The sequence below is a fragment of the Rousettus aegyptiacus genome, unplaced genomic scaffold (assembly GCF_014176215.1).
Source record: "Rousettus aegyptiacus isolate mRouAeg1 unplaced genomic scaffold, mRouAeg1.p scaffold_m13_p_12, whole genome shotgun sequence".
Lineage (NCBI taxonomy): Eukaryota > Metazoa > Chordata > Mammalia > Chiroptera > Pteropodidae > Rousettus > Rousettus aegyptiacus.
Window position 1 is genome coordinate 54093486 of NW_023416287.1, and position 26415 is coordinate 54119900.

At 33.3% G+C, this 26415-nt stretch overlaps 1 pseudogene; it reads right to left on the reverse strand.

The window, feature by feature from the left end:
* Positions 1-1210: 1210 nt before the first annotated feature.
* The window catches only part of LOC107516978, a 29897-nt pseudogene continuing 4692 nt past the window's right edge, over positions 1211-26415 (reverse strand).

Consider the following 26415-nt stretch of genomic DNA (forward strand, 5'->3'; position numbering starts at 1 on the left):
CAAATCAAAACCACAATGAGATACCATCTCACACCTGTTAGAATACCTATAATCAACAGGACAAGTAATAAACACTGGAGAGGATGTGGGGTAAAAGGAACCCTCATACACTGCTGGTGGGAATGCAAACTGGTACAGCCACTATGGAAAACAGTATGAAGATTCCTTAAAAGACCAAGAATTGATCAACCATATGACACAGTAATCCCTCTACTGGATATTTACTTCAAAGACTTGAAAACCCATATTTGAAAAGATATTTGCACATCGATGTTCATAGCAGCACTATTCACAGTGGCCAGGACATGGAAGCAACTGAAGTGTCCTACGATAGATGATTGGCTAGAGAAGTTGTGGTACATATATATGATGGAATATTACTCAGCCATAAGAAGAGATGAAATACTGCAATTTGCGACAACATGGATGGACCTCAAGATAATCATGCAAAGCAAAATAAGCCGGACAAGAGAAATTGAAAATTACAATATCACTTATATGTGGATATAAACCTAAAAGTGACAAAAGAACAGGACAAACAAGCCAAGACTCATGGACATGAACTGTAGAATAGTGGTTACCAGAGTGTAGGGGCTGGAGGAGGAAGGGGGAGGTAGAAGGGGTAACGGGGGTTAAAAATAGGGGATGGGGGAGGGTAAAGTGGGTAAAGGGGATCAAATACATGGTAGCTGAAGGAAACTGGACTTTAGGTAGTAAACACACAATAGAATATACAGATGTCAAATTACAATGTACACTTAAAAATTATATAATTGTATTAACCAACATTACCCCAATAAACTTAATTTTTAAAAAAAATTAAAAAAAAAAAGTAAGCCTAAGCATTCAGGCTTGTTTCAACACAGGTTTAAAGACTTTGGGGGGAAAAAGACTAATTTGGCTATTAGTTTCCTCATCAAAAGCTACCCACCAGACCATCAGACAGCTATTAACCAGGCAATTAACCTAACTTCTCAGGTAATGGTTAACCACTCCTGCCAAAAATTAACCCTTAAATTTTCCTATTGAAACCTTTTATTCTAAATGTGTTGATGCTTAAGAAAAACAGCTTTACTCATGATTCATTGTACCCTGGACTTATGATACCAACTTGTATTCAACCAATTAGGAATGAGGCCAAACTGCTCCCTCCTTAGAAGGTTTAGTCAATTGATAAATGACACAATTGATGATTTCTTTCATGTATTCTTTAACTAGAACTCATTTTAGTTGCATTGACTATGCCCCAAGAGCTGAGAGACTGGTGGTCATTCACTCGGGCACCTCTGAAAAGATTTGTCAATTTCCTATGCCATTCTACCTAGATTTTTGGGGGGAAAACATTGGGAAAAGACTGAAATTCCCCACCAATTTGAGGCTGCATGCAAGTTTTTACCACACAGACTGGAAAAAAGAAGATTCCCAACATGGCACTCAGTAGACCTCCACAGATAGTCATTGACCAAATAGGCACTGTGAGTCAGTGTGGTAGGCCAATTCTCCTTAATGGGACCTCAAAGGCTGAAAGAAAGGACAATGCTGAATTGATTATACAAAAGAATGAGTAACAATCCTCGATAACTCTCTCCAATCCCATGGCATTTCAGTCCCTTGAAAGCCAAATAAGTGTCAATTTACCATGATGCTTATGCTCTTGAAGCAGTGTTTGAACTCTTCCTAAAAGAATAAAAATGGCTTCTGTTGTTCCTGTAAGTAGTGCTGCCATGCTACATGTTGTGAACTCTGGAGTACTGATACATTTATGGAGAAGGCAGGATCCTCATACAGACCAAACATAAGTGCCAGTGCGGTTGTCTTCCACATTAATGGAGGAAGGATTCCTGGATACCAGTTTTGAAATCTAGCCCTCCTCAGCTGAGGCCCTGGTTTTGATTCCATACAACTTTTGCTGAAAGAGGACCTTCTGAATAGGAAATGTGATTGCTACATTGTTGAAAGCTTCACAGCATGCATAGCAGCCACACAAATAATGCTTCCTTTCACCAACATTTGCAATGTAAGGTGATATATCTTGTTTTGAAAATGTCATGATTGGTGATTTCTTTTTGTTTAGGGGATGATATTGATAACTCTCTCAATTTCTTCCATTGTTAAGATCTATTAGGTTCTCTCTTCTGGAGCCAATTTTGATACACGGATTTCCTGTCCCTGCAGATGCTGAGCTCCCCGCAGGCGCAGACTTGACTAAACCCAGTAGCAGGGCGTAGGGTGACACTATGTGGTTGGAGCCCAATTACATGAGCCTCAAAATATTTGTATTCTTCGAGATTGTCATGAGTATTTTGGGGATTTTGCATTTCCACATAAGTTTAGAATCAACTTGTCAATTTTCACAAAAATTGGGATTGAATTGAATCTATGGATCAATTTAGAAGAAAAAAATGGCATCTTTTTAACATTGTCTTCCAATCCATAACCATGGTTTTTTATCTGTTTCTCTCAATAGCACTTGAAGTCTTCCGTGTAGAGATTTTACATATCTTGTGTTTGATATGTGAGATTTTTAATGTTATTAAAGAGTATTTAAAAAAAAATTTTATTTTCTAATTGTTGCAGATATATGAGAATGCAGTTTAGTTTGGTATAAACTTTGATCAAGGAATCTTGGTAAACTTTCTTTTTAGTTCTAATTGTAATAGTTTGTGGATTATTTTAATTTTTAACATCCACAATAATATTGCCCATGAATTATGACAGATTAATTTCTTCCTAATGTTTTTCTTTATCCATTCTCAATCATTTCCAAAATAATAAATAGAAGTCATGGTATCTATTACTTGTATTGTTTCTGATATCAGTGGAAAGCTTTCAGTAGTTTAACATTAAGTATGTTTGTCTTTTTTTTTTTTTGTAGTTAAGCTTTATCCAATTTTAGAAGTTTTCTTCTATTTCTAGTTTGCTAACCATTTTTTTTTCTTTTTAAATTATCAATGGATATTGAATTTTATCAAGTGTTTTCTTCAGTTACTGATGATGGTCATATGATTTATCACTGTTATTTAAAAAAAATCTTTAAAAAATCCAACTTAGTCATGAGTGTTGAATTGGTTTGCCAATATTTTGTTTAAGATCTTACATTTATGTTTATAAGTGAGACTAACCTCTAAATTTTCTTGGCAAGTTTTATATCAAGTTTTTGCTGGCCTCATAAAATGAGTAAGAAGAGTTTTTTAAAATTTCTGGTAGATTATATGGAAGCTTGGTATCATTTATGTCTTAAATAAAAGAATTTTCTGGCAAAGCTATCTGAGCCTGGGGTTTTCATTGTGGGAAGGTTTTAATTACAAATATAGTTTCTTCATTAGGTATGAAATTATTCTACATTTTTGTATCATTACATTAAGTTGTGTTTTTCTAGGAAGTTGTCTACTTTATCTACAATTTTACAAATTGTCTTAGTCCATTCAGGCTGCTGTAATAAAATACTCCAGACTGGGTGCCTTATAGACAACAAAAGTATTTCTCACAGTTCTGGAACCTGGAAGTCTGAAATCAGGGTACCAGCATAGTTAAGTGATTGCCTTCTTCTGAGCCAGAAACTTCTTGTATCCTCACATGGCAAAGGGGGTAAGGGATTTCTGTTGGATTTCTTTTATAAGACACTAATCCCACTCATGAGGGCTCTACTCTCATGACCTAATTACCTCCCAAAGGCCTCATCTCCCAATATCATCATTTTGGGGGGCTGGGATTTAATGTATAAATTTGGAGGGGGACACAAACATTAAGACCATAGTGCATATATTGGCATACATTTTTTACATATCTTTTTTAGTGTATTTAGGTCCTCTGTTGTTTTTGGTTATGTCTTTTCTAACTTTTGTGTTTAACTAATGTTGTTAGGAACTTATACATTTATTTATTCTTTTCAAAGAATCGGTTTTTATTTTGTTAATATTTTCTGCTTTATGTTTTCTTTGTATTGTTTTCTGCTTTTGTATATTTTCTTCCATTTTCTTTAAGTTTAAACTTACTAGTTTTCTATTTTTTTTGAGATGGAGATTAGATCATTAATATTTCAGTCTTTTTACTTATGTGTTTATTTAAGGCTTATAAATTTACTATTAAATAAGCTCTGGAATATTTTCTCAAATTTTGATACATAGTATGTTTTAAAAATAAATATCATTAATTTAAAAATGTTAAAAAAATTATTGCAATTTCTTCTTTGACAGCTGTTATTCAGAGGTACTAAATTTCCAAATTTTTAGGAATTTTCTGGCTGATTTTTGTTGTTGATTTTTAGTTGAAATTTATTTTGATCAGAGAAAATATTTCATATCATTTCAAATATCTGAAATTTGTTGAGGTTACTTTAAGAAGAGTATATGATGAATTTTGGCAAATTTAGGATACATTAAGTGTACACAATTTACAATTTACCAATGAACTGAGACTTCTGTGTATAGACAATTATACTCTTAACAAAATTTCTCTATGAGATGAAAACAATTAGTCCAGTTACACAGATGCATATGGTTCACATAAGTGGAATGTGGAGGAGACAAAAGTTATTGAATATTTTTGGTGAGAGAAGTGATAAGGGCAGAGCTGAGCTTTAAGAATCTTAATGTGGCTGGTTGTATTATGTAGAGTGGATTGCATAGAATAGAGATGGAAGCGGAGCAGGTGTATTGGAGGCTGTTGTAGTAGTTTAAGTCAATGTTTTCCAACAATGAGTAATGATTCACCAGGGGCTCGTTCTAAAGAGGATATTGGAGTCTATTTACATATATCAGTGAAGAAACTAATTATTTGAATTTTTCCTCTTATATAGGAAAATTTATATGGGAAGAGGTTGAAAGTCTCCTCATTTCTATCCACTGAAAACATGAGGAAATTAAGAGAGATCAGATGAAAATGCTTATGTCAGTTACTTGATTTATTATTCTGTTTTTATTCTTAATCATATGTTGTTTAATTCATACCCATAGTTGACCATTAGTTTAAATCAGGAAATATAAAGGATGTTGATTTTGAAATATGGCAGTTTAATAAAAGTGATGCAATTAGAAAATGCAAATTTGTAATTTCACAAATCTCTAATTTCAAGTCTGTAATTTCACAAATCTTTATCTGAAACAAAGTTTTTACATAGGATATCAAAATCTTACCAACACTTCAATAATATATATATAGTGATAATTTTATTTCGTTTGTCATGTCATTGATTGGGAATAATGACCATTCACTGCCATAACATCTTATTTGTGGAGAAGTTCTTAACAAACAAAATGCTGAAACTTTATCTTGTCTTACTATATAGAAACAAAAAACAAAAATTATAAAATTTAATCAGTTGAGTTTTACATACAAGATTTATAAGTGTGATATAAGGAAGTATTTTAAAACTTATTACCCCCACCTTGCCTACACCTTTCAGGGGCTAGTGGTACCCCAGGCACTCAGCATCCAGTGAGAGGTGCTAAGCACCGACCATCTGGACAAGGGCAGAGTGATGGTAGCCAGGCTCAGACTGGGGCTGCTGCTTCTGGCACTGCTCCTACCCACCAGGTTTATTCAACTTATTAAACAACTGCTGTAACACCTTCAAGTAATCCCTGCCCACAGTACTTCTACCCTAAGTCCAGTGAATGCCACCACCAAAGCAAGTGGCTGTGCTCTGCAGTCAACAGCCAGTCTCTTCATGACTTCATTCTCCTTTCTAAATCTCTACTGTTTAGAGATGCAGGCCAAGAAACGTCTGTGGTATCCCATCCTCCAAACCCAATTCAAATGGCATCTAGACATCCAGTGTAACAAGAAAAGAATCTGATGATCTATTTTAAAGACACAGAAAATGTTGAGGATCCCAAATTTCATTGGTTAAAAGAGCATGTGCAGGGATTGACTACATGATGAATGCTAATATTAAATGTGCTGGAGTTTCAGGTATAAGATGAAGAGAGACATATCCAAGATTGGTTAAGAGATGATTTCCTTAAATGTGGCTTAAGAAGTATGGACACATAAAACTCTACCTTGAGAATGAATAGATTTTATCGTATCTAAAGATAAAGAATGGGATTTGTAACAGATTCAGTTTTCATTTGGTTCATTAAAGCTGTAAGGCCATAGAACAGATAATACAAAAAGCTTCCATGATTCTATTTACATGTATGTTACAACAAACTTTCAGATATTCCTGTAAATCCTCAATGTATTGTTTCACAGTAGTAATTTAACACCGATGTAACTCTAGATAAAGTTTTAATGTTGATAAGCTATCACTATTCTCTTGGGAACTGAAGTCTCTTTTGAGGCTTCGAATTTGACATTATGTTTGACTTTTTTATAGTAATTACATGTGCCAGGGCAATGATGGATTGGAATCTATCCTAAATCCAAACATAATGAGTAAATTTTGCTTATGTACTTATCACCTATTCTTATTCAAGAGTGCCAGATTCATTTAGCTAAACTAATTCCAAAACGTAGAAGTACACTGACCTCAGCTAATTTCAAAATGCTTTTTATTTCTGTATGTTCAATACTTTTTACAATTTTAAAAATGATCTGGTTTGAAGGTAAAATTGACAAATCTTAAAATTGAAGACAAATAATTGAAGAAGCCAAAACTGTAAATCAGGTATTTGAAAGTGAAGACTGGAAGCTTACTTATATTAAATTCAGAAAAATTTTTATACTTTCTGTAAAGACTTTTTTAAAAACCGTGAATCAGAGTGGTCACATTTGGAACACTTTCTGTAACTTGTCATATTATGGAATTGATTTGCATTGGACATAAACTGCAAATAGAAATATCTGACAAAGCAAAAAAAAAATGCCCTTATTACTGATATTTTAACACATGGTAAATTTCAATGCACATTTTAATGTACAATTCATTTCCAACCTAAATATGATTATGAAGGAGTGACTCTAAATTTAATCAAAGGTCTTACTGATAATTATATTTCTGAACTCAGTTGATGGAAAAAGAACAGAAGTCTGGGAGCTGTCTTGTACATAAAATATACTTGGGCCAGAATTTGTTGATCTGGGAACAGCTATATTTCTGAGTGTACTTTTTTCTCTAGGGCTTGAAAGTTATATGTAATCTATTGATAATACAGCAGCTGATGAAATGTCCATGACCAAGATCAATGGTACTGACACATATCCAGTTAGCCTACAGGCATAGTTGTTCTTTTAAAAGCCTTATTTTCTCTAAAAACTTTACTTAACCTTTTCAAAAGTCTGTTGTGGCCCTCATTCAAATGTTATTATTTACAACTATGTACTCCCTGGTAAGAATTTTTTCTAGAGTACATTGCTGATCTCTCTGCTGTGTCTAGAAACATCTTATTTTGTTTTTATTTTGAAAGTGTATAATTAGAGGGTTGGCAGTTATAGTCTTTCAGTACTTTCAAGATACTCTTTCATTGTGTATTCACTTTCATCATTTCACTTGAATAGTCAGCTGTAAGTCGTATTTTTGCTCCTTTGAAAGTGTGTATATTTATTTTCCTGACTGCTCATAAGATTATTTTGTCTTTAGTTTTAGTCATTTTACTCTAATATGTCCAGGATTGTTTGTATTATTATTTATCTGGATTGTCACACCTGTTGAATATTTGACTTGATGTATTTCATTGCTTTGGGAAAATTCAAGTTTTTTATCTCCTCACATATTGCCCCAGTCGCATTATTTATCACCATTCTCTTTTTTGGAACTCCTTTACATGTATGCTAGAATTTCTCACAGTATCCTTTATACATATTATGCTCTTTTCTCTATTTTATTTTTCTCTGTGCCTCAATAAGAATATTTTATACTGACTTATCTATCAGTTCATCAGTTCTGTATTTAATTGTGTTCTATCTCATGTTACAGTTTTATGTAGACCAAAACTTAGTTTTCAATTTTTTAGAATTCCAATTTGATATTTTTATGTATTCTTTCTATATTCCTTTGAAATATTAGCTTCGACAGGCAACTTAGAGGAAGAATACCTTATTCTAACCAGGGAAAATTGCTTTGAAGCCATGTTTCAGTCTTTTTAAGGCATGATATATTCTTATTTGCCTTTACTCCTTTTAGAGGTCCTAACTGAAAGCCTGGGATGATAAACAGGGCTCATCAAAATGGATGAGCCCTGAATTCCAATTCTTATCACCCCAGCTCCATGAGATTTTTGAATAAATGTCTCATCTAGTTTTAAAATCTTAGCTAAGTTATTTAGAAGGGCATGTCCACCACACAGTTTGTGTTGCTTAGAAACAAACAAAGGAAAAACAGCAGTAAAATGCCATAGTCAAATTTTAATGTTTATTCTTTTTTTCTTCCAAAATCCTTGGCTCCTGACTGCTTTGGTGACTTTCTGAGGCTTCCAAAAAGATTTGTATGCTACTAGAACCTTCACTATCATTTGTGTGTGTGTGTGTGTTTGTGTGTGTGTTATCTGTCTATGTAAGCTACCTCAAATGTTTTCTGTAAAAATGTTAGATTACAGAAACAGAAAGGAACAAGTCTATAATAAATAAGACAATATAACTAAAAGATAGGCAAAAAGCAAAATAGAACAAAAGAGGGTACAAAAATAGACCCATATATAAAAACAAGTAATGGGTTTCTGACAAAGATGTCATGGAATTACATTTGGGAAAGGATAATTTCTTCCATAAAATATGCTAATTAAGTGAAATGAAAAAGAAAATAATTTGATAGTTGCCTTACACCATACACAAAACTCAGTATTAACAAGATTGTAGAAATAATTTTTACCGCTATAATAATGTAAAATATGTAAAAATTTCTTCATGACCTTGGAGTAGACAACCATTTTTTAAGCAGAGCATCAAAAACATTAATGATGAAGGAATAACATGATAAAATGAAGTACATTAAAATAAGGAATCTCTGATATACAACAAAATAGAACAAAAAGAAGTCAATATTTGTAATGAATACAAATGGACATTTGTAACAATACGATATATATAGAAAGAAATCTTACAAATTGATAAGAAAAAGAAGAAATTCAAAGAATAAATTGACTTCTGTGGGCGATTCACAAAAAAAGGTATCTAAATTGCCAACAAGTATATGAAAAGTGCTTACCTTATTAGTCACCCCAAAAACCCAAATTAAAATTATGATGACATATCGCTATGTGACCAAGAGGATCATTAAAAAGAAAAGATAGAAAATATCAAGTGATGGCAAAGATATGGAGCAACTGGAACTCTTGAACTCTGCTGGTTGGAGTATAAACTGGTAAAACCACTTGGGAAAACTGGTAGTATCTCCTAAAGATAGGTTCCATTTAAATAAAATTCAAAAACAGGCAAAACTAACTATTGTGTTAGAAGTCAGAATGGTGGGTACCTTTGGGGTGGTGGTATTTTTGAGGGGGCATGAAGAGGGCTTTTGGCTGCTAATAATAGTATGTCTTGATCTAGGTGCTGGCTGTGAGTATCTTCACTTTGTGAAAAATTGTTGGGTGCTTAATTTTAAAAATTATGTATGTCAAGAAAAACCTATTTAAAAATGGATTATAAATAAGTGCCATTTTAACAGAAAGAAAAGGTTTCAATAAATATTTGACATATGAGTTACAATTTGAAGAATAATTTTAAGTTTTCCAGAAAGATCGTTCCAAACAAAAGGAAACACCCACGTGGCACTGCCATGCCACACTGCTCTTCTTTCTCTTCCCCCTTTCTGCATTCCTTTCTTCCATTAAAGTTTACCTATTTATCTAGGGTTAGATAGCTTTGTACATGTAATATGTTATCACTCACAGATTCCATTGTAGAGTTAATATCTTATTCTAAAAAGTAATTGATGTGGAAGTTTCCGATATTAGGCAAGCAGGTAGGGATTTTTTAATTTTTTTTTTACAAGAATCTCTTTAAAATCACATCATACAGGGCACGGCCAATTTAGCTCACATCAAGGATGAATTCCCACAGTGCCTGGCATGTTGCCATACATAAATAGGCACTTCCAAATACTAAAATAGCATTTACTCTCCTGAAGGATCTCAATATATTCTTAATGAGTACGTTTTATCATCAGCATCATCATAATGCTTACTTCACTTGCAATGACTTATTAATAAAATCCAGTTTTTTCTAAATACAGTTTAAGGAAAGTAAAGTAATATAGCATGTAGCTCTTGTTTAAAAATTGCAGAGGAACATTAACATCATGGAATAGGACAGATCTTGTTATGAAACTGGTTAATGATTCTGAATTAACTTGATTTTATTAAGAATTAAATAATTGATGCTGTAGGAATGGAGAGAGAACAGAAAGGATAGTTTTTTTTCACAGGTTGCTTTCCTTGGCTGGAAATGAGGGTATAAGACAACCAGTTTCACAGTGTTAGAATGAAAAAGTCAATGCTGACAATTGAATATTTAAATAACAATCTATTTAAAGAGTGATTCACTTAAAATAAGCTACTTTAGAGCCAGATTTCATTAAATGGAAATAACACAAGGTTTGCAATATGTCTCCTTTCTGTGCAAATTTCCTGCACTGTTTATTTTTCTTTTTCCAAAGAATCTAATTTTGCAGCTTAATTTGACCGGATGGGGGCAGTGTGTGCCTTTCAGTCTCAAATAGAACCTACATTTTTACTTCAGAGAGAAGTAAAGTTTAAGTGAAAAACGCCCTACAGTGCTTAGAGAAGGGCTGTAATAGGCTGCTGATGACTTTACTGGCTCTGAAATGGTCGCCTGCTTATGAACAAAACTAAAAAGGGATAAAAATGAAAAATCAACGTTTTGTCAGGTTTCCACAGTCCAGTGGTGGAACTGCTTGTCAAAAGATTATTTTGTCAAGCTCTCTAATAAGCTGTCCCAAGCCTCTTCCTTAATGCAGTCAAACAGAGATAAATGAAGTCTCCCCAAAGATCTGCCTTAAGAAGAGATAATAGATTTTTAGACATGATTTGCTTATTAGAAATGTATAGTTCTCTCCACATGTGCTTGTCTTTATCTTACTCTTATATTGGAATGTGAGCAGAAAACTCTCTGTTGCATTAACTTGGAAACTTTTGCTTTTCTGAGGACTGTCACTATCAAGGCAGTGCTGTTGTGAGTGTCCGTCCTTGAGAAGCTCTAATGATCAGTTTGGAAAGCTTGTATTTTTTTTTGCCTTTGTCTAAGACAAATATATATATTTTTTCAGCCTCATAGGCATAAGGCGAAAAGAAAAAAATGAACCTTGTGTATGCAGCACCTTCAGGTATCTCTGCATCCTCATAGTCCCTCTCATAATGCTTTATAAGATGGCCAGAACTGCCCAAGAGAAGCCTACTAATTTTATTCTCTGAAGCAGAAAGGAGAAGCCATTTGCTGAAATGAATTGATGTCACCACCTCTAATTTCTGTATTATTTATCAGGTACTTATAACTTTAAATGATTAACACTATCAGGACTCGCTTGAATTTTAGAGTATTTTTTAAAAACTATTTTTTTTGTTGTTGTGAAATATGACAAACAATAAAAAGATGTACAGCCCAATGATTTATCACAAAGCAAACACCAAGTTAAAAAAAAAAAAAAGACAGTTATCTGTATCCTGAAAGTCTTCCTCATGCTTCTTCGCAGTCACTGATCCTTCTTCCCCAAATGTAAGCAATACCCACCCTATCAAAGCAAGCGCATCCTTTCTCTTCTTCCTAGCTTTTCCCTAAGCATATCCTCCCATGCCTTGTCCTGTAATTTTTCACAATCTTGTTGCTGTCCAATGCCTACAAGCAGATATTTTTGAAAAGTGTTCAAGTTTTGTTTTTAGTAGAAGGGTCAATTTGTATTTCCTAACCCAGCATTCCTGGAAATGGAGCCTCATTTATTTTTCAATTCAACAAATATTTATTGAGTGCCTATAAGCCAGGTATTGTGTTAAGAGCTTGGGATACAACGGGAATAAGATAGATGTGGTTTTGGTTTTAGAAAAATCCAGTTGGTGGGGGTGTTGTTCAGACAATTAAACATTACAACACTCATCTTTGAAGCTCATGCACAGCTACAAAGTGACATTAAATAAATCCTATCATCAAACTAAATGAGATAATGTTAAAATATGTAGCAAATATTGATTTTACAATAATGCTTCTCATAATCTCTTATAATAAGATTCATAATATAATTTCTTTACAAGCCAAGTGTTTTAGAATTTTTAAATAGATTACACTACACTACACACACACACACATACACACACACACGCACACACACAAACACTTTGGGGCTATTCAGAAGTAGGATTTGTAAGTGATTCTAATTTTGTAACCAAGATCTGCTCGAGCTGGGAGGTTATTGATGATATATGTCTGATGGAGAAATACGGTTTGCTAACTGTAATTTCCTTTCTTTTAGCTTTACCATCTCACTTGTTGCCTTTTCCTTTTTAATTTTAAGCTCTTCAGACTTCTTTGTATCCTGTGTCATCCTTTCCTTTTAAACCTCTGCAAATCTTGAAGTAAATCTGCACAGGTCCCAGGGTAATTCTCCTTGCTCTCCATTTCTCTATTTTTATAGGTATCTGGGTCTTACTTTTGGTAGTTGTGATGCATGAAGAGCTGACACTTGTTTAACCTCCATGAAATTTCTTTCTTTTTCTTTTCTTTATATCTTTTCTTTTTTTTCCTTTTATTTTCCTCCCTCCCTCCCTCCTTTCTTTCTTTCTTCTTTCTTTTCTTTCTTTCTTTCTTTCTTTCTTTCTTTCTTTCTTCTTTCTCTCTCTCTCTCTCTCTCTCTCTCTCTCTTTCTTCTTTCTTCTTTCTTTCTTTCTTTCTTCTTTCTTTCTTTCTTTCCTTTTCTTTCTTTTCTTTTCTTTTACTAATGGCATTCTTCCTTAAAATTATATTCAAATGTTTCTCTCTCCCACTGTGTCAAGGTATCTCAATCTGGAAGGGCTTCACAGTTATGTCAACCTTCTAAAATTTTGTGCAAAATATTTCTATTCGAATGTATTATTTTTGCTGGAAAGAATACATATTTTAAAGAACACTTTTTATTATGAGAATTTTCAAACAAATAGATAAATAGAATACAAAGAGTTGTCATGTACCCACTTTGAATATTTTGCCACTCTTATTTCACCTATCCTTCACTTTTGTTTTGAGTATTTTAAAGCAAGACCCTTACGTGGCGTTTCTTCCATAAGAATCTTAATATGCAATTCAACTGCTAGTTTTTTTTCTTACATGGCTACCATGCCTTATGACAACTAGCAAAGTTGACAGTGATTCCTTAAATTAATCTAATTCTAGCCAATATTCAAATCTCCTCAATTTTCTCACATGTCATTTTATAGTTGGATTATTAAATTTCTTGAGTGAAATATTTTTTAAAATTATTATTAAGACAATTTTTAGAGCAGATTAAAGTTTACAGCAAAATCAAAGGGAAGGTACAAAGATTTCCTATATATCCCCGGCCCCCACACAGGCACAGCCTTCGCCTTCATCAACATCGCCATCAGAGTGGAATATTCATTACAGTTGATGAACCCACCTTGACACATATTATCACCCAAAGTTCATAGTTTACATTAGAGTTCACTCTTGGTGTTGTACATTCTATGGGTTTGGAAAAATGTATAGTGGCATGTATCCATTATTATGGTATCACACAGAATATTTTTTACAGCCACAAACATCTGTGCTCTGCCTAGTCATCTATCTTCCACCACCCCTTCTGTAACTACTAATCTTTTTACTGTCTCCATAGTTTTGCCTTTTCCAGAATGTTGTTTGTCGGAGTCATATAGTGCATAACCCTTTTAGGTCTGTTTCTTTCACATAGTAATATGCATTTATGATAGCTACAGGAGTTTTTATTACTTAATAGCTCATTGTCTTTTTGATGATATATTTTTTAATAAGTGCAAAGTAACATCTCCTTTTGGTTTTAATTTGTATTTCCCTGATGGTGATATTGAGCACCTTTTCATGTACCTGTCCACAATTTGTATGTCTTCTTTGGAAAAATGTCTAATCAATTCCTGTGCCCATTTTAAAATCAGTTGTTTGTTTCTTTTGCTCTTGAGTTTTATGAGTTCCTTATATATTTTGAATATTAACACCTCATCAGATATATGATTTGGAAATAGTTTCTCCCATTCTGTAGATGGCCTTATCATTTTGTTGGTGGTTTCCCTTGCTGTGCAGAAGCTTTTAGTTCGATGTAGTCCTATTCGTTCAGTTTTGCTTCCATTGCCTTCGCTTTTGGCGTCAAATTCAAAAATCATTGCCAAGACCAAAGTCAAAAAGCTTACCCTGTATGTTTTTATTGAGGAGTTTTATGGTTTTAGATCTTAAAATTTTTAATCTAATTTGGGTTTATTTTGTATATGGTGTAAGATAGGGATCCAGTTTCATTCTTTTGCATGTGGCTGTCCAGTTTTCCCAATACCATTGTATATACTGGGCTTCTCTGTTGTAAATAAGTTGATCATATAAGGGCGGGTTTATTTCTGGGCTCCATATTCTGTTTTATTGACCTATGTCTGCTTTTATGCCAATACCATACTGTTTTTATTACTATAGTTTTGTAACAGAGTTTAAAATTAAGAAGCGTGATGCCTCCAGTTTTGTTCTTTCTAAAGATTGTTTTGCCTATTCATGGTCTTTTTTGATTCCATAAAATTTTAGGATTATTGTTCTATTTCTGTGAAAAGTGCTATAAATTTTAATAGGTTGTATAGATATTTTAATGATGTTAATTCTTCCAACTCATGAGAACAGAATATCTTTCATTTATTTGTGTCTTCTTCCATTTATTTCATCAATGTCTTATAGTTTTCTGTGTACAGATCTTTCACCTTCTTGATTAAATTTATTCCTACTCATTTTATTATTTTTAGTGCAATTACAAATGGGATTGTTTTCTTAATTCCCCTGTGAAAATGTACTGCTAATTTATTAAAAATCAATTTTGTATTAATTTTATATTCTGCAATTTTACTGAATTTGTTTATTAATTCTAACTTTTTTGTGGGTAAGGTCTTTAAGGTTTTCTATATACAATATCATGTCATTTGTAAATAATGACAGTTTTACTTCTTCATTTCCAATTTGGATGCCTTTGATTTCTTTTTCTTGCTTAATTGCTCTGGCTAGGACTTCCAATACTATGTTGAATAAAAGTGGTGAGAGTGAGCGTTCTTCCCTGATTCCTGATCTTAACAGAAAAACTTTTAGCTTTTTACCACTGAGTATTATCTTAGCTGTTGGCTCATCATATATGGCCTTTATGATATTGAGGTACATTTCTCCTATACCCAGTTTGTTGAGAGTTTTTATTATAAACAGACGTTGAATTTTGTCGAAAAATTTTTTCTGCATCTATTGAAATGATCATATAATTTTTATCTGTCATATTGTTAATCAGGTATCACATTAATTGATTTGTTGAAATATACTTGCATCCATGGAATAAATTGTACTTGATCATGGTATGTGATTTTTTATGTTCTACTAAATTCGGTTTGCTAATATTACATTGAGGAATTTTGTATCTGTGTTCATCAAGGATATTAGCTTTTAATTTTCTTTCCTTGTAGTATTCTTGTCTGGTTTTGGTATAAGGGTAATGCTAGCCTTGTAAAAAGAATTTGGAAGTGTTCTCAACTCTTCTATTTTGGGGGAAAATTTTGAGAAGTATTGATAATTTTTCCTTGAATGTTTGATAGAATTCACCTGTGAATCTGGTCTGGTCCTGGGCTTCTGTTTGTTGAGAGGTTTTGATTATTGACTTAATCTTTTTACTAGTAATTGGTTCATTTAGATTTTCTGTTTCTTCATAGTTCACTCTTGGTAGGTTGTATGTTTCTAATTTATTTTTTTTTCTCCTAGGTAACCCAATTTGTTGGAATTTATTTGTTTATAATTGTGTCTTATGATCCTTTTTATTTTTGTGGTATCAATTAAAATATTTCCTCTTTCATTCCAATTTTATTTATTTGAGTCCTCTCACTTTTTTTTTTTTTTTAAGCCAGGTAACTCTTGGTTGACCTCACAGATTGCAAGGATCTTGCCAGCTTACAGTTCCTTATTTTTTTACGCCTACAGCACCTGGTCTTCTTAGGTCATCTCCCATCCAAGTACTAACCAGGTCCGACCTTGACTAGCTTCCGAAATCAGACCAGATCAGGTTTGTTCAGAGTAGCATGGCCGTAGACTCTCACTTTTTTTCTTAATAAGTCTAGCTAAAGCTTTGTCTAAGAACCAGTTCCTCGTTTTATTTATCTTTTCTATTGCCTTTTTAGTGTCTAATTTATTTCCACCCTGATCTTTATTGTTTCCTTTCTCCTACTAAATCTGGACTTGAAATCTTATTATAACTTACATCCTTAGCACATTTTGCTTAATGTATTGTTGTCAAAACTGAATACATGGCCTGATATTACAATAGGACTCTTACTCTCATTTTGATATTATTATTTTATTAATGCAGTCTAAGATTACATTTACTTTTTTGTTTTCTAGCCATATCTTATTAATTGACTCATAATTTGTTTGACATCAGCTAAAATCCTTAGTTCTTTCTATATGTACAGTTATAATTTTTGATGAGTTTTTGATACTTACTCCCCTCTCTTATATTATGAAACATTGAGCCTAATAATGGGTTTTCTATCTTTATGTATTAAATGGCATTTCTGTTGAGTATAGTTGAACATAAGCCTATGCATCTGATTACAAAAACAAAAACGAAACCAAAAATGAAAACCTACATAAATAGAGAATAGAGGTAACATTGCTTAGCAGCAACACATGGAGAAGTGACTTAATAACTTTAGTAGGCTTCCTAAAACCAGCTTATTAAACGGTTGCCAAAAATTTATGTCATCCTAGGAATCCTTAATGTCTATTATATGGATAGCAATTTCATTTCCTCTTTTGTGCCAACACTGCTCTGGTGAATGTGGTGGCCTAGAGGTTGTAATGAGATGATTTGAAGATGACTCCCATCTAAGCGAAGAGAATTCCAGGAGTCATTACTCTGAAACTGTTTAGCCTGGAGAAGCAAATGTTGGATGACTGTGATGTAAAAGAAGGATTAAATCTATTGATACATGTGGACTTATTGGGAGAGCTCCTATGAGGAAGCAGCAGTTGAATTCAGAATTAAATTATTAGAAAACCTTAATATCTTCTTGCACAAATAAATGAAGTTAGTTTTATTGTGATATGCTTTTGAGCAAATTAATGCTGGGTCCTTCTGGCTACAGCTTTCCTTTCATGTAATAAACCATTCCAGCATTTTCCTGGAAATTAATCACTATCTCACTAAATTATATTTACGTAATTAAATTTTTTTCTCTCATTCTAAAATGGCAACAAGCAGTCTCCTTTTATCTTTCTCAGTTTCCATGATGTGTAGTCAAATCTTCATATGCTTTTAGTATGTTAGAACTTGTACATTTGGGCTAGAGGCAGAAACTCCTTTAAAAAGTAGCTAAATTCTCTTCTCAACTTATTGCCTACCTTTGGCTTTAATTCCATCAATTTTTCTTTATGCGTCTCAGTTTTAAGATAATTTTTCTTGCTAGAACTAATGAAAGAAATAGAATTTAAAATTTTAAGAGAAAAAGAAAAATGGAACGTTTTTCCTTTTCTTTGCATCTGTTAACATTTTACCATCTGGCCCAAGCACTGGTTCAATTCTTCTTTTTCTTCAGTTCTGAACTTACTTAAAATATATCCCCACCCATTGTTTGTACAAAGTTTTCCTACATTTCTTTTTTCTTGAGTGATTTCAGACATTTGTATTCTTCTTTTGCATTTTTTTTTTTTTTTTGTAATGTAGCCCTCATTCCATCAGTTAGAGTTTCCTCACAGACAAATTCATTTTATTAGTTGACTTTGCTCTTTCCTTCTTCTTCAGGATCATTTTTTTATGTTGTTAGATTTATAGTTATTGGAACTTAATCCATTTATATCTTCCTTTCTTGTTGTAATCTGTGTCCTTTGGCTCATTTCTGGTTGGGTTTTTTTTTTTTTTTTTTATCTCTGCATGGCAAATGCAGAGAGGGAATTCTGGACCTCTGCATTATTGCCTCCTTGCTTTCTGTAAATTTTAAGAGCTCATGGCCACTTTTCTTAAAGGTTCCTGTTGCTTTTGGGGCCAGGGTTATGCAATAGTTTTTTCTTGCTTATCATAAATTCAATTCAGAGTTTATTTTATACTCATGATCTTTATAACTTGCTTTCATTCCAGTTTTATGATCTTTTTCTCCCTTGCCTAAAGAGATCTATGGGTACCATATCATATAGGTAATTTTTTGAGGATGTATTAGAACATTAATAAAATATCTCTGAACTCAATTTCAACATGTGGAGAGGTTCCCACACACCAGCAAAGCAATTCTCAGACCTCATCTGGGTGTCTGAGTATTCATCTCAATTCTAACACTGTTTACCCAGAGACAGTGTCATATCCCCCAGGTTAAGGGCTTTTATTTTGAAAGACTCTCCTGTCTCCCCCTCTCTTCAGATGCCAGTCATGAGACCAGGTTGTTTGTTACCTGTATTTCTGACTGATTGGTTATAAATCAGAGAGGTTCCCATGACACCCTCCTTGGTTTTGATTAATTTGCTAGAGTGGCTCACAAAACTCAGGAAACAATTTGCTTACTAGATTACCAGTGCATTACTAAAGGATATAACTCAGGAACAGCCAGATGGAAGATATGTAGAAGGCAATGTATGGGGAGAGGACACAAAGCTTCTATTCCCTCTCCAGGAGTGCTACTCTCTTCAAATCTCCACATGTTCACTAACCTAGAAGCTCTCTGAACCTAGTTCTCTGGATTTTTTAAAAATTAAATTTATTGAAGTGGTAGTTTTAAATTAAAATTATACAAGTTTCAAATATACGATTCAATAATACATTACATGTATATTGCATTGTATGTTCACCACCCACAGTTAAATTTCCTCCCAATCACCATATATTTGATCACCTTTACACTTATATACCTTCTCCCCTCCCCCCTTTCCCCTGGTAACCACTAAACTGTTGTCTGTGTCTATGAGTCTCTGTTCGTTTGTGATGTTTGTTTGTTGCTTTCAGTTTTATATCTCACATATAAATGAAATTATATTCTTTCAATTTTTATGGAGGCTTCACTACACAGGTATGATTGATTAAATCGTTGGCAATTGGTAATTAAATTCACTCTTTGGCCCCTTTCCCCTCCCTGGAGGTCAGGAAAAGAGGCTGGAAGTTTCAACACTCTAATCACATAGTTGGCTCTTCTGGCAATCAAACTCATCCTTAAGCGATTTCCAGAAATCACCTCATTAACATAAAAAAATATTTATTGCTAATCACCTAGGAAATTCCAAGAGTTTTAAGAGAACTGTGCCAGAAATGGGGATGAAGACCAAATATATCTTTCTTATTATAAAACACAATATCACAATTTAATACAAAAATGGATTCCAAGGTAGTCTATATCGTGAGGTTCTCTGAAGGAGAAACGCACAAGGCCGAAGGAGTTAAGCAAGATTTATTGTAGCAGAGTGACAGCCTGGCTGAGCTATAGATGGTGCCAGCCCAGAATGTGAGGGGACCTAAAACTTATACGGGGCTTGAGGCCGGCTTTTCTGGTGGGAATATTTTGGGTGGGTAAATTGGCTGGGAAGGGAGGAGAGTCCAGTGAAACAGGAAGTGAGTATGTAGCATTGGTAACCAGGATGGTCTGGTTCCCATACAAAGATAAGGGAGAAGTCTTCACACACTCTGGGGGGTAGGGATAGGGCCCTCTTGGATCTAACATACATCAGTCATATAGATTGTTCATAAACTACAGATTGTAAATAAGGAGCAGGTTGACTGTGTTTTGTCCACATGGCAAAATGTCAGCCTAGATTCATTAGCAAAACAAACTCTGTGGAGGTTGTAAAGTAGGTTTACTTGTTCCTAATGTACCTCTAGCTTCTGCTCTGATGTCCTTTTTTTTTTTTTTTTTTTTTTAATTATATATTTGGAAATCCTATGCTCATATTAGATTCGTGGGGCATCCCATGGTGGTATTTTACATTGCCTGACTTAATATGATTTTTTGTCTCGTTTTGTGTTATGTGAATTCCTGGGTACTATATTCGCATTTTAATAGGAGTTATGAAGCAAATGTTTTAACCCAAATAAATTATTCCAATGTTTTTGATAAATCATGGTAAGTCAGTGGTGTAGGAATCATTTTAGAGGAAGAAAAGTCTGAGACTATTTTAAATTATCTCATTACTGTCTTCATGTCTTTGGAAAGGCCTGAAATAGCCAAAGTGAGTTGTTCCAGCAGAATAGGTAAACTTTGGATAATGTTTGATTTAAAATTCCAGTCAAAATCCTGGGAAAGTTTCTGACATGAAACATGTTGACACAGGTAAATTTCATTCAGTACCCTAACTGTATCTTATGAAATCAATCTTCCGAGTACTTGCATCCTTCCCTTAAAAAAGAAACATAAGTCAATGAAAAAACTAAAAATTAGTCTGATGTTCATTCAACAAATGGATGATGAAATTACATTTGTGTGTATAGTAGTCATATTTCTATAATTTTATTTCATTTTTGATATTGGTAAATTGTGTTCTCTCTCTTTTTACTTTCTTGCTAGGGGCTCATCAATCTTATTGACCTTTTCAAAGAACCAGCTTTTGGCTTCATTGATTTTTCTCTATTGCTTTCTTGTTTTCAATTTCATTGATTTCTGCTCTTATCTGTATTATTTCTTTCCACTTTGGTTTTATTTGCTTTTAATTTTCTGGTTTCTTAAGGTGGAACCTTAGGTTATTGACTTAAGAACTGTCTTTTTTGTTCTCTTTTAAAGATATAATACTATAAATATCCCTCTAAAACAGATTTACTTCATTGCACAAATTTTACTGTGGAATATTTTCATTTTTATTCTGTATAAATTATGTTAAAATTTCTCTTAAGAATTATTTTTTGACCATGTATTATAGAGAAGTGCTGTTGCATTTCTAAGTGTCTGTTCCTTTTCCTGTTATCTTTCTATTATTGATTTTCAGTATAATTCCATTATGTCCTGAGCATATACTTTCCATAATTTCAATTCTTTAAATGTTCTAAGATTTCTTTTAGGAATCAGGAAGGACATATCTTGGCGAAAGTTCTACGTACACCTAAAAATGCTGTGTTGTTGGGTGGAATATTCTAATAATATCTATTACAACCATAGGTTAATGACATTTCAGTACTATGTCCTTACTAACTTTCTGTCTCTTATTTATATTGTTACTGAGAGAGGAGTGTCAATTTATCTAACTATAATCATGGATTTGCATATATCTCTTTTCAGCTTCGTCAGTTTTTGCTTCATGTATTCTGAAATTGCAGTATAAGATGGATAAACATTTAGAATCACTATGTTTTCTTGTGAATCAATTCTTTTATCAATAGGTAACATCTCTTTTTAACTCTGGAAGTTTTCTTTGATCTGAAGTTCACTTTGTTTAATATTAATATAGCCACTCTAGGTGTGTGCTTATCATTTTCTTTTGGTCCTGCTCAAATCCTTTCCCTTTCTCTACTGCTTCTCTGGTGCAGCGCTCTGTTTGACAGACCGCATACTTGCCTGCATACTTAAGTCATCACAGGCTGAGGCAACACTGAGAATACACCGTGTACCCACAGCCATGCAATGCATGTCCTAGGCGACTGGGCAACTGGGCGACTGGGCGACTGGGTGCCTCCCCTAAGGCTGGGGAAAGGGCAGCATTTGGAAAATAAGTCTTATGAAGAGAGGAGGACAAAAAGGGTATTTATGGGCACATGCTCTGAGTGTGCATGGAGTGTTAGTGTAGATAGGGATTAGTGATAAGAGGTAGAGGAAAAAAAATGATGCCTAGAATTATTAAAATAACCCAGAGATGTATTACCACATGTATGTGGAGAGAGTGTTATGAGTAAACACTCACTGCATTTGTAAAAGAAAGAATACATATATACATAGCCATTTCAGCTTTCTGTTGATTAGTGTTTGCAACCTACCTATATCATTATATTAGAAGTGAGTTTACTGTGTACAACCTAGAGTTGAGTCAATATTTTTTATCCATGCTATCTGCATTTTTTACATTTAATATATTTATTAATATGTTTGGATTTAAGTCAGCCATTTTTCATTTGTTTTCTGCTTGGTCCTTTTGTTTTTTTGTTCCCTCTTTTCTTCTTTTGGGCCATCAATGGATTATTTAAATATTTTTTAGCATTCGGTTTTAATTTATCTATTATGACTTTTTACTATATTATTTTGTATATATTTTTAGTGGTAGCTCTAGGGATTCCAAAATACATAATTAACTTTTCACAGTTTAATTTAATCAATATTTTGCCACTTCAATTGGAACGTAAAATCTGACCACCTCTATGTCCCTTTTGCCTTCTAACTTATGCTGTAGTTGTCTTATATATTATATCTACATTGTAAACCCCATAAATCAATGTTACAATTTTTGTTCTCAAATGTCAAACATATTCTAAAGAATTCAAGAAGAGAATAGTCTATTTTGTTTACCAAGATATTTACCATTTTGTCTTGCTATTATTTTTTTCTTGTTCCAGTATCCTTCAAGTATCATTTTCCTTATATCTGAGAGATTCTTTTTATATTTCCTTTCTTTTCTTTTTTTTTCTTTTTTTTATATTTCTTTTAAAAGAAAGTCCACTGGCTAAGAATTGTCTTAGTATTACTTCATCTGAGAATGTCTATTTCACCTTCATTCCTGAAGAATATTTTCACTGAATATAAAGTTCACTATTTACAGACATTAAGTACTGTAAAAATATTGTACCACTTTTTGTTCTCTATTCTTTTTATGAGAAATATACAGTCATTTGAGTCATATTCCCATACAATTAATGTGTTTTTCTGTGGCTGTTTTTGAGACTTTTGTTGTTGTTACTGTTGTTTTGATCTTTAGTTTTCACTAATTGTTTTTGCTGTGTGTTCTTTCTCGATGTGCCTATCGCTATTTACTGTTCAGAATACTCAAATAGCTGCCCTATGCATTGTTTCTGGGTTTTACAGTTGTATTCAGTGTGAAAGAAAGGGCGAAACATGCTTACTTATTTTCACCTGGAACCAAAATCACAAGGAATTTATAATTTTATTTATTTTTAATTAACTTAAATTTAAATAGCCACTGTGGCAGGTGGCTATCATATTTGATGGTACAGTGTTAGAAGACTACCATCTCAGCTATTGTGGCTCCCCTACATTCATTAGACTCTACTTTCGAGTCATTTGGGAGGATAGAATATGCCTACTGGTCAAACTATTAATCAAATTCTGCCATAAGGCATTGGAAATTATAAAACAAGGACAGAAGATCTAAAAGTATAAAGTAAACTCATGATTTTCATAATATCATGATTATAATTAGAGACATTAAAACCTTTTTTTTAACTCAGTAATATATAAACTATAGAGAAAACAGAAAAGTTTGAATTCTTCATTTTCATTACCAGAGAATAATGTTCATTAGACAATTGCTGATAAGGTAGTCATCTAAATGACTAGATTTTGGATGTAACTCTGAGTAGAAGAAACTATTCAATATTTTAATGAATGAGATTTTGGTAGTTTCCTGGTTGTTTCATCTGCTGCACAAATTTATAAATATAAAATAAAACAGGCAATGAATTTTTATCTGCCATAATTTTAAAATTCAGCTTTGTTTCACATAGAAACTACTTACAAAGGGATTTGGTATTCAAATGTAAATACTGTCACAATCCTGGCTCCTAGATTCATATTTCTTATAGAAAACTATTATTTTTCCTTAGCAAACTACAAGGTGACCAAAAAACATGATAGATGATAGAATTTACTTTTATTTTTAGAATGCCATTTAAATGGTTTTCTTAATATTATGTGTCGGAGATGCTATAGTGTAATGTTAAAGATTAAGACTGAAGGGTAACTCTTCTGTAATGACTTGTTAAACCTGTTAGGGACTGATTGGTGAATTCAGCTATGCTGAATTCCAGGCTATAATTTTAGGCATTCTGGGAAGAGCTTTAATATTATACTTATGATTATATACTCTTTAACTACAAACATTTCCTATCATCATATTTATTTTTCTGTTATCTAAGTGGAACCAAATATGTATTTAAAGCAAGTGACTTTTAAATATCAATTTCTGCTGTCAATGTTTTAGGTAAATCTAGGAGAAATAGAAATTGTCTCTCAGTCATTGCTTTTATTTTGGTATGGAAAATATGACCCCATATTTCTTTTCATTTGCCTAATTTAATTTTATATAGAGTTTGATGGAAATAATAAGAAAGTAGAGAATCTCAGACAAATGTTAATATCTCTGGAAGTTTGGTTTCCCAGTAATTCTATATTAATCAAAATTTATTTTGTAGTTGTAAAGGTTGCCTTGACAATTATAGAAACCCAAATAATGCAAATAAACAATGATTGCATTGAGACAAAGATGCTCCTAAGCAATACAAGTCATGCTCAAATATTTTCTTAGGAATGTTAGAAGTTTCCAAAGTTTGTAGTTTTAGAAACCTGAAATCACCTGTAACCAAAACATACCTCTCTACCAAGAACAGTATTCTTTTGTTCCACAGGTATTTATTGAGTGACTACTTTCTTATAGACAGTGGGAATATTTCAGTGAACAAAGCTTGACATATTTTTGTTTTCATGAAACTCACACTCTAGTTTCTCCACAATTTTGGCTTTGGGTACTTTGAGAAACTAACTGGAGTAGGTGCCATAAGTACTAATGGTCTAGGATAATTAAGCACATTGTCCTTACTAAAAGTTCTCGAATGTCTTGCTATAGATGTTATAGAATATATTTTGTTTTATTTTAATACATATTACTTTACAAAATGACCCAATCTGATTCTTTTCATCTCTCTCAGAGCCAAAGATCTTTCTGATACTGAAGGACCTCATCCATAAGATTTTTTTTTTTTTCCTAATACTACACGAGTATATACATAGAGGCAGGACAAGAGAGGTCTTATTTCTCAATATAAAATTATCAATAAAATGGTCTTGAGAAATAAAAGATCCAGAAAGATGAGAAAGATAAGATATGAAACTATAATTATTTTTACTTTTATTCATCTATAGGGGGTTATGACTCCAATTTCCAGTGTGAGGATGCGGGGTGCTTTACCACAGATCCACCAATTTCCTAGACACCAGCTGGGTGCCCTATAATTCAACTCAATTCTGATATTATCTACCTGGAAATAGCATCAGATCCCACAGATTAAGAGTTCAGTCTCACAAGACCGTTTCCTTCTACACACACACACACACACACACACACACACACACACACACACACACACTTTGGATACCAATTGCAAGACAAAGTTGTCACCTATACTTCTGACTAGCTTTAAATCAGAGGTTCCTACAATCCTCTCTTTGGGCTTAATTAATTTTCCAGAGTGGCTCAAAACTAAAATACACATTTACTTAGTAGATCATTAGTTTATTATAAAGGGATGTAACTCAGCAACAGCCAGAGCACAGCGCTCTCCCCAGATCTCCACATGTTTATGAACTGAGAAGCTCTTTGAAACCTGTCCTTTCAGGTTTATATGGAAGCTCCCTTATAAACACATGATAGGTTAAATCTTTGGCCATTAGCCAGTGATTCGACCTCCAACTCCTCTCCCCTTCCCAGAGGTCGAAGGGTAGGACTGAAAGTTCCAACCTTCCAATAACAGGGTTGGTTTCCCTGGCAACTAGCTCTCATCTTTAGGTGACCTAGGGGTATTCCAAAAATTACCCCATTAACATAACAGAAAGATACCTCTATTGCTTTCGACACTTAGGAAATTCCAATGTTTTTTTAAAAAACTATGCTAGAAACAAGGACAAAGACCAAAGAGAAATTTCTTAAAATAAGTCACAAAATCACACCATCTAATGGTAATTATCTATGGGTTCTTAGGACAATAACTGTCCCTAAAAATGTAAGTGCAATATATTGTTCCATGAAGATGTCTATGTTTTAAAGTCAGTTTATTCCTCTATTATTAAAGTTGTGAATCACATGAAATTTAACTATTATCTAGAAGTTTGCCTAATTGACTAAATCCTGACCTGGAAAAATAGCCTGCTGATAATGTACTTACGGAGAAGAGCCCTGAGACACTAGAAAATTGGAGATCATGTTTCATCATGCGGGAATGAAGATCTTTCCCACATTGCTAGGCTGCCCCTTTGATCTCAAGATGATAAAGAAGCTTGCCTTTTACAGTGGGCACATTAGAAGAAAAAACATGAGCAGGTGAGGCTGGACTTTAAAATGAGAGGGAGGTTCAAGTAGATAGGAAGTACAGGTTGAGCAGCTTTGGTGGTGAGTACCAGCACACTGGCCATGTGGTTTAAGAACTAGTATAGAATGCAA